Consider the following 10,000-nt stretch of genomic DNA (forward strand, 5'->3'; position numbering starts at 1 on the left):
TCGCGACGCGGCAGCGCCTGCATCCTGAAAGAGCTGGACACGCCATTCTACCCACATCCATATAAGGCAAAGTTCTTCTTCTCCGAGATAACCAGAATCGCAAGCTAGTTTTAGAGATCTCGCTAAAACATCTAGCGTTTTCCTCTTTTCTTCTGTCTCTCTTTTTTGCCTCTCTTACTCTCTCTTACACACACACACACACACACTCCCTCACATACACATTCACTCACTCTCTATCTCCACACACACACACACACACACACACACACACACACACACACACACACACACACACACACACACACACACACACAACACACACACAATATATATATAATATATATATATATATATATATATATATATATATATATATATATATTTACACACACACACACACACACACACACACACACACACATGTCTATCTGTCTGTCTGTCTGTCTCTCTCTCTCTCTCTCTCTCTCTCTCTCTCTCTCTCTCTCTCGCTCTCTCTCTCTCTCTCTCTCTCTCTCTCTCTCTCTCTCTCTCTCTCTCTCTGTTCACGTTCACAGTACCCGAATGCCTTATTTATTATTGGATATATCGAGTGTTTCTTATCCTTCCCTGTCCTGAAACCACGTGGATAGACCCAAGGTACGTATGCCCTGGGTAGGCCTACCTCCTCCAGCTGCTTTCGTCAGTGTCTCACAATGAACCTCAGCTTTTATGGATCTATTGTTCCATCTCAAGGCCTTGATTTGACACTATTGATTCTTCTATTCATTTTTATTTGATTCGTTGATTCTACGTTATTTTCAAGTTTGTATTACAACCGTTCAACGCATAAGAGTGTGTACAGACGTATGGGCGCATCTGTGTGAACGAATGGTGAATTGACATCTAAACGCGAATTTCATTTCGTAACACAAACGACCGTATACACATCACATACATACATACACATAAACACGTATATAAATAAAAACACACACACACACACACACATAAGATTGATAAACAAATACTAGTAAACAAGCATACTTGAATGTAATCACCAACTTCACACATTTCTTTTTTACAACTTTAATTTCCTTCTTTTCTCTTTAACCTTAATACACTTTTAAAAGACAGATGTCTGACTTCAAGAAGACCCAAGCAATCTGCCAGTCACTATCTAAAAATGGTTTATAAGCGAATGATGCGTAATAGCCAATAAAAGTGTCGATTTTTTGCTCTCTTTCATTGAGTTATAAAATCGATCTGAATCACGAAGCAATTTCAATAACCTCTAACGTGTGGTTCGGTAATTGGGCGATCTCAAATATAAGTACATTTCTTTTATCTCTCTCGTTCCCTTCTCTCCTCTCGTCTTCTCTTCCAGACGTTTCAAACCCCATTTCCACACATGATAGATGTCAAGGTTTATTCCTCCTCCTCTGGGAAAGAAAGTTGCTTTCAGAAATAAATATATTAAAAAGAGAGAGAGAAAACTGCTGCTAATGCCAACAACCACGAATTACTGGGAATTTTCTCACGCATTGGAGACACGGGCTATAATTAAGCAAATGACAAACACGTTATCTTCATTGTATTCATATACAAGGAGTAAATCACTATATAAAATTACTTTTCCCTTTAACATTTTGAAAGCATAAGACCCTATTTTCATCAATAAAGAGATCTCCATAAACTGCTCGTTATTTACAAACAATGATATGTTTACAAGTGCTTTCATTCTATTTAACTGCACTTTGTCTTACATAGCCCGCTTAATATCTATACACTGTGAATACATCTGCATAGCATTACACGCAGGCCACACCCAACAATTACCGCAAACGCATTTGAACAAGTCTGCCCTGATTCTATGGTCAGTTTTCTATGTTAGGAAACGAAAACAAAGTGACCATCCATCACCTTTGTCAAAGACCATTACCATCTCATCTACTGGCTGAGGAGAACCACCCGCAGCCCATTACGAAATTTGCAAGGTGGTCGTGTACGGCTTTGAAAACCATTTCTCGTAAATGGGATAAACACACTTAGCGCCACCTTCTGGTCAATAACACATTCGCCGGTCGAAAAACAGGGACGACGAGAAAAGAAAAGAAAGGAAAAGAAACATGACTTGTTTTCCATGAACGACTTGCAACCATCCATCTCTATCAGACATGGCGCGTTGTATGACACTAATCAAAATAATCGCTCGTTTTCCCCGACATTAATACAGAACTTGTGGTTTCCTGTTGACGAGAGTGTTATGCTGATGGTCAATCAGCCTCAGATCTGACATACGTACAGAAACTGGCCGTGTTTTCTTGAGACGCAAAACGGTTCGAGTTAGGCCTATAAAATTTTACTTTCACTAGTTCTTGTTATTATGATTTATTAATGCAGTTTAGACATTATTGTAATAAGGCGAATTTAAAACTCCCCCTCCCCCGAATTAGCGGACCGAAAACCGAAAACAGTCTCCCTAACGACTTTTCACGGGAAATTATCCCTACTATCTACTTACACTTAATATTGACGAACGAACAACGAATTTGATCATAATGTCTTGCCGAAAGCACGTCTTTATAGCGTATTCATTTTCATCGTTTTTCTTACACAGTCGGGCGATATAATAAGCACCTCTTCGTGTTAACCCCGATATCAGCTCATTAATCTGTAATTGCCGTTAAGGGTAAAGCCTGTCAATGCTAATCACTTGTGATAATCTTGGGCATCGCCTCCATTAAGTATTCATTTAACTGTTGCTAGTAGCTAGCGTGACAGATATTATAATACTCGGTAGGGCGAATAATGTGATATCACTGTGACGCTGAGATAATCGTACATAGTACTATATGTTTACTTGATTACAATACATACATGTGTATACGACACTGTATGTACACATACAGGTAAACATACACATGTACATAACACGCATTTGCACTCGCATTTGCACACACACACACACACACACACACAACACACACACACACACACACACACACACACACACACACACACACACACACACACACACACACACACACACACACACACATACACACACACACACACACGCACACACATCGTAACACCATCTTCAAGAAGGAATCCACCAGCACGCGCCCTACAAAGTCACCGGCTGCAGCACCAACTTCAGCCTCGCCCACACAACAAGACCGAAAACAGCGCCTCGACCACAGCAAGCGCCACCGTCCACCCCCCCCCCCCAAAAAAAAAAAAAAAAAAAAAAAAAAAAAAAAAAAAAAAAAACTATAAATATTGGGTCGACGAACTTCTAGGTACCGAGGTAGAGAGAAAAAGGACAGAAGGAGTGGGAGGAAAACAAGAGGGGAGAGAGGGAGGGAGGGGGAGGAAGGAGAGGAGAGAGAAGAGAGAAGAGGGAGGGAGAGAGAAGAGAGAGGGAGAATGAGAATGAGGGAGGGAGAGGAGGGAGAGAGAGAGAAAGAGAGAGAGAGAGAGAGAGAGAGAGAGAGAGAGAGAGAGAGAGAGGAGAGAGAGAGAGAGAGAGAGAGAGGAGAGAGAGAGAGGAGGGAGAGAGAGAGAGGGGGGAGGGGGAGAGGAGAGAGAGAGAGAGAGAGAGAGAGAGAGGAGAGAGAGAGAGAGAGAGAGAGAGAGAGAGAGAGAGAGAGAGAGAGAGAGAGAGAGAGAGAGAGGCGACGTCGTTACTCACTCAACCTCGCGTCCCATCCTCCTCCTCCTCCTCCTCCTCCTCCTCCACACACCGCCACTACTCACCTGTAACACAAAAGAAGTGGATTAGCAAGTTTTCTTTTATGGCAAAAAAGGGTAAATGATGTGCATTGCCTGTGTTTGTATACATGCATGTGTATCTTTGGACGTTTACATATTTACACATACCACTTACGTAAGAGAGCCAGTGATGTATTTTGTACCTCGATAAATAAAACCTTTTTGACTTAACACAATTAACATCATCGACAACAGAAACGATTATAACAACGACAACAGATATACCCTACTACAAAAACAATTATAACAACGGCAACAAATACACCTAAGCACAATAACACCATTACCTGACCGGTTACGCCTACTCAAGCACTGGCAATTCTGACCATCCCCTTTGTTCTGCAATAAATGCAAAATATTCCCCCAAATGTGCCCTATTTGCATTCCAAATGGGAAAGGCGCTCCTAATTTCGCCGTAAATCAACGTAATTGGTCGACACACAAGACACCGACGACAGAAGGAAGTCACCGCTCAGTCGCGTGTTTTCGTTTGATTTTCATACCGTATCTGTCTGCCTGGTCCGCCGGCGTGTCTGCTCGTGTGTCTGTATGGTTGTGTGCCACCCAGTTTTTTGTTGTTTTTTTATGTGTATTTTTGCGTTTGTGTTTACGTATTTGTATGCGTTATCTTTTCATTATGACTTCGCCTTATCACTTCCTTCTCCCCCCCCCCCCACCCTTATACCTTTAATCCTAATGCCCTCTTCACCCCCCCCCCCCAAAAAAAAAAAAAAAAAAAAAAAAAAAAAATCCATATCAGTCTACTTTATGATACCAAGTATTTCCCTAAAATGACCTTAATCGAACTATAGTATACATGTACATGGAAAGAAGCCCAAATCGGTCAAATGTATGGATGAAAGAAGTTTAGTCCAAATCTTATCGAAAAATCCCTTCCATTCCCAAATACACCACCCACCTTTGCAAAAGTGTGAAATGGGAATCAACAGTTTCGACTCATATCCGAAACACGTACAATAACGAGTAGGGGGTATGTGTTCCGAATATGAGTCGACACTGGTTAATGCTGAGTGGTGAATTGGAGGGAGCTACATTACTGTGTTTATATATGTGTACTATACAGGCTCCCACGTTTTCTGTGTAACTTGAAACTATATGTGTCATTCAGTCTATCGTGGCTTGACGGACTACTTCCGTGCATTAGGCATCGCTATGATGCGTACTGTATCCTTTCGTGCCACATTTATCCAGTTCTCAAAAATGTGTGCCCCGAGTGAGGATCGGACTCACGACCTAGAAATCATGAGATTCACGCGCTGCCTACTGCGCCATCGAAACCATATTTTAGAGAATTATGCATACTTTATAATGGTAAATATTTAAAGCGTATAAACACGGTAACATGATATACATTTACTCCTGATTACACGGAAAATGGTTGGTAAAGTACACATGAAGCGTTTCAGATTTTTTTCTTTAAATACCGGATTTCACTATAATGTGTATGAAACGTGTTCGGGAAGCAGAAAATAGCAAGTAGAATGAGGTAATTTCAACGTATACTAATTGATTATATTATTGTTGGCTGTCATACTTTGTAACATCTCTGTTGAGTTAATACATATCCGCTCGACGCAATGTGTGTTGTGAAGACTAAGCAGTGCTGATAAAAAAAAGAGAGAGAGAAAAAAAAATTACCACCACCAACACTTCCCAACCATACTATCAACACTATGTTCTTGTTGTATTCGAGAGTAACAAGCAACGAAATCGCCTCTGCCTACGGTCGTGTTTTCATAGCGTCTTCAAAGAGGGAAAGCACACACACTGCATACGACAGTGCTTACGGCCAAGTGTCTCCAGAAAGAAGGAAAAGTTTGAATTAGTTTTCCCTAAGAAGGTCAAGCCACATCCATTGGGAAGTGATTTATAGTATCCTCATTTGGTCTTTTATGGCATCGGGCAGAATATGCATTAAATAGCCACAGTGAATCAAAATGAAGGGAAATGGACCAAAGCTAAAACCGTATTTTTAAGTAAAACTCCATATACAGGGTGTCCACAGTCTCTATACAATTTGTAAAGAGACTTTGTGGACACAAACAAAGGTACGGGATATTGCTACCATTGATGGACCTATGCTACAGCGAACATGGCAAGAAAGAGTACCGACTTGATGTCCGTGCAACTAATGGTGCCCATATAGAGGACTATTAAATAGAGTTAAAAAAAATTAATAAATACTTATTATAATAAAACCAATCTGGTTTAGATATCTCATAAACTGCTTTTGTAATATTTTTTTCAAATTTTACAATTTGTAAAGAGACTTTGTGTACACCCTGTATAATGCCATCAAAAATAAAAATGGATCATCTAACTTATTTCTAACATGGCCATAACTTTTTTTTATCTTTCAATTTTTAAGTAAAAAAGCACTGACGGTACTTGCCAATTCTCTCTCACTTTCTCTCTCTCTCTCTCTCTCTCTCTCTCTCTATATATATATATATATATATATATATATATATATATATATATATAACACACAAATACATAATGTGTATGTATGTGTGTGCGTGTGCTTGCGTGCGTATGTGTATGTAGATATACGTATGTGTATGTGTATAATGCATATGTGTGTATACATATATATTATACACACACACACACACATATATATATATATATATATATATATATATATATATATATATATATATATATATATATATATATGTATCCATATATACATAAACATCTATATAAATAATATACATATACATACATATGCATAATTGTGTGTGTGTGGTGTGGCTTAAACAACTACCTTGCGTTTCTCAACATACGCTTTCGCAATGCAAAGGCAGTATTTCATAATTTGAGTGCCTACCACGTTTCACATTTGCAAGCACTCCCATGTGGTCTAGTGGCTAGGATACCTGGCTTTCACCCAGGAGGCCCGGGTTCGATTCCCGGCATGGGAAAGATTTTCGCGCGGCTTGATTTTTGCGTGGCTTTGAACGTAGTCATGAACCCAAAAATCACTGCCCCGAGTGAGGATCGAACTCACGACCTTGAGATTATGAGACTCACGCGCTGCCTACTGCGCCATCGAGGCCGCAATATGGTATTCCTACTATTACATATTAGGACACTATATTTCCCATAAGTAGGGGGGAAGTATATATATACATACATGTATACAGAAATGTCTGTGTGCTTATGCACGCATATATACATATATGCCTATGTATACACAAACATATGTATATACATACTAATTTATATACGAATATATTCACATATATGTATACTATACATATATGTATGTGTGTATACACATTCACTCTCACACACACACACACACACACACACACACACACACATATATATATACGTGTGTGTGTGTGTGTGTGTGTGTGTGTGTGTGTGTGTGTGTGTGTGTGTGTGTGTATGTGTGGTGTGTATATGTATATATATATATATATAATATATATATATATATATATATATATATATATATATATATACGTATGTGTGTATATATATATTATATATATATATATATATATATATATTTTACGTATATATATATATATATATATATATATATATATATATATATATATATATATATATATATATACATATATATTGATATAATATATTCTATTACATTATAATATACATATATATAATATATATAATATATTATATAATATTATATTATAATATATACAGCTCTACCAACCAATTTGGAATAATTCTAATACTTGATTTCTTGCGCTTACATTTAAAAAGCAGCCAAATATTTTTCAAGAAATACATCTCACAATAATCTAATGAAATGATTTAATAATTTAATGAAATATGAAAGGTAGCATATTGCTAGGAAATTACTGCCTGTTATACATCAACAATAAATGAATGGTAAAATACTCTACCGTGTTGATACTATGGTAGAAAAAAACACAATGCAATCTAGCTTTCTCTACCATTAACTATAAATATTTAAAGTCCATTTCCTTTTATAAATTATATGCCACACCAATAGGAATCTGAACATTACTGCATAACTAGTATACTTTTAAAAATATATCACCCAACTTAAAACGTTCCCCTTCTTAAAATTGGTAAAATGGGTGATGTTGTGCTCCTTAAATATGTTTATTCTGTACAGTGGCAGGTGCTGCAATAAACAAGGGCCCATAGAGATCTATTATGATTTGTATTAAAATCTGGTTACTTGAACGATTCACTGATAAAACAAATCAGTCAGTGAAATAAGCACTTATGATGAAGCTTGGTTCGTACCCATCCAATGGAGGGTCTTAAACAGTTTCTGATTTTTTAAAAAAACTACATTAGGATCGAGAACTCTGCCTCTGATTGAGAGAGGTTACAGTTACCAAGAGGTGCTTATCGGAAAAGTCAAAATGGCTTGAAACAAGAACTGCCAAAACGCTTATGAAGTTCATAAACATGTCAGTGTTTCACCAACGCAGGGAAGATATTGAAATCCGTAATTTATATTTATTTATTTAATTTTCCTTATAATCCCATGTGGTCTAGTGGCTAGGATACCTGGCTTTCACCCAGGAGGCCCGGGTTCGATTCCCGGCATGGGAAAGACTTTTGTGTGATTGCAAGCACTTGCATGAAACAAAATTATCTGGTGATGCATAAGTATCACCCTTGCATGTATATACGTCTTTGGTGTATTATTACCTATATTTTTACTAAAAAATAATAAGGTCTCACCAACAGCCATCCTATGGTTTAAAGGACAGGCACTCCTGAAACTATTTGGCTCTGGACTAGAACTGAAGAATTTATTAGCAAGATAAAAATAATCATAAAAGTATGCTCTACCTACTTCAATTGACACAGAAAATTTAAAATGACCTTTATAGCTACTGGCATTCGACTATCACAGCCACGTTACTACTTGGATAACGTGGCACTAAGGCATAGGAGCAACTCCTATGCATGATTGGAACTGGCCTACGTGTATTATTTTATATCTATGTAGAGGAGATAGATAGAGGGGGAGAGAGGGGGGCGGTAGAAAGAGAGACACAGAGAATGGGGGAAAGTTAGAAATACAGTAAATGAAAAAGAGAAAGAGTGAGAGAGAAAGCAAAAGAGAAAGATGAGTAAATGAGAAAGGGGGAGAGGAAAAGAAAGTAAAAGAAAATGAAAGAAACGGGAATAGATAGAGAGAAAGCGACAGAGAGACGGGAGACAACAGAGTAGTTGATTCTATTTACGATTTTTTTTGCCTATTTGAAAATCTCAGTAGCGGAGGCGATTCAAACGAGGATATATACACATTCGATACAAATATACATTTTAGTGGAGCATCACATGCAGGGAGACCGTATTTGTGCATAAAATCAGTACGTTTTCATGCCTTTCTATATAAACTAAAGTCACCTCCAATAACTTGTAATCCCATGTGGTCTAGTGGCTAGGATACCTGGCTTTCACCCAGGAGGCCCGGGTTCGATTCCCGGCATGGGAAAGCTTTTCGCTCGGCTTGATTTGTTCGTGGCTTTGAACGTATTCATAAACCCAAAAAGTTTTGCCCCGAGTGAGGATCGAACTCACGACCTTGAGATTATGAGACTCACGCGCTGCCTACTGCGCCATCGAGGCCATATGATGCAAAATGTAAGCCATAAAAGTTTTTTCGAGAATAGCCAGGAAAACCGTAATTTTCCCGGATATTATAAACAAAATGCACTGGGACAACACCCAGTCCATCAACGTCCAGGCAATGGAATTATCAGTGTGATATTGCTTCTGGTTTTCGTGCGTGTAAATAACCGAAAAAGAAATTTTCTCAAAGGTTTTTTTTTTCTTTTTCTTTTTGCACAAGCACACAAGAATGTACGCACACACATGGATACACAAGCACTTGTACAACAAAGCATCCTAGACTCTGCTTGTTCGGTGATACAAGTGAGAGGGAGGGAAAGGGGAAACAAAAGGGAAAGGAAGAGGGAATGGGGATGGACAGGGAATGGAGAGGGAGAGGGAGCGGACGGAGAGAGAGAGACAGGGAATGAGGAAGGGAAGGGAAAGGGAAGGAGAGGAGAGAAAGTTAACAATAACAATGTACGATGAAGCCTTAGGTAAGCTGCAAACTATAAACCACAAAATGACGTACAACAATATCACAAATATCAAAGGACGAACGAATATTCATCTTAAGATAATCCTAAAGATACATTCTCTACCGCATGTGTATCAAAATGTATATAAAAGTGTTTAACATATA

At 38.3% G+C, this 10,000-nt stretch overlaps 1 protein-coding gene and 5 non-coding genes across 6 annotated transcripts in view; 3 read left to right on the forward strand and 3 right to left on the reverse strand.

The window, feature by feature from the left end:
• Window positions 1-10,000, reverse strand: part of LOC119574504 — a 287,095-nt gene that overhangs the window by 205,423 nt on the left and 71,672 nt on the right.
• Trnae-uuc lies at window positions 6,630-6,701 on the forward strand. The gene has a single exon. It is a non-coding gene; the product is annotated as a tRNA-Glu (tRNA).
• On the reverse strand, window positions 6,763-6,835 carry Trnam-cau. The gene has a single exon. It is a non-coding gene; the product is annotated as a tRNA-Met (tRNA).
• On the forward strand, window positions 8,275-8,346 carry Trnae-uuc. The gene has a single exon. It is a non-coding gene; the product is annotated as a tRNA-Glu (tRNA).
• Trnae-uuc lies at window positions 9,170-9,241 on the forward strand. Its single transcript has one exon. It is a non-coding gene; the product is annotated as a tRNA-Glu (tRNA).
• Trnam-cau lies at window positions 9,303-9,375 on the reverse strand. Its single transcript has one exon. It is a non-coding gene; the product is annotated as a tRNA-Met (tRNA).

The sequence above is a fragment of the Penaeus monodon genome, chromosome 6, assembly GCF_015228065.2.
Source record: "Penaeus monodon isolate SGIC_2016 chromosome 6, NSTDA_Pmon_1, whole genome shotgun sequence".
Lineage (NCBI taxonomy): Eukaryota > Metazoa > Arthropoda > Malacostraca > Decapoda > Penaeidae > Penaeus > Penaeus monodon.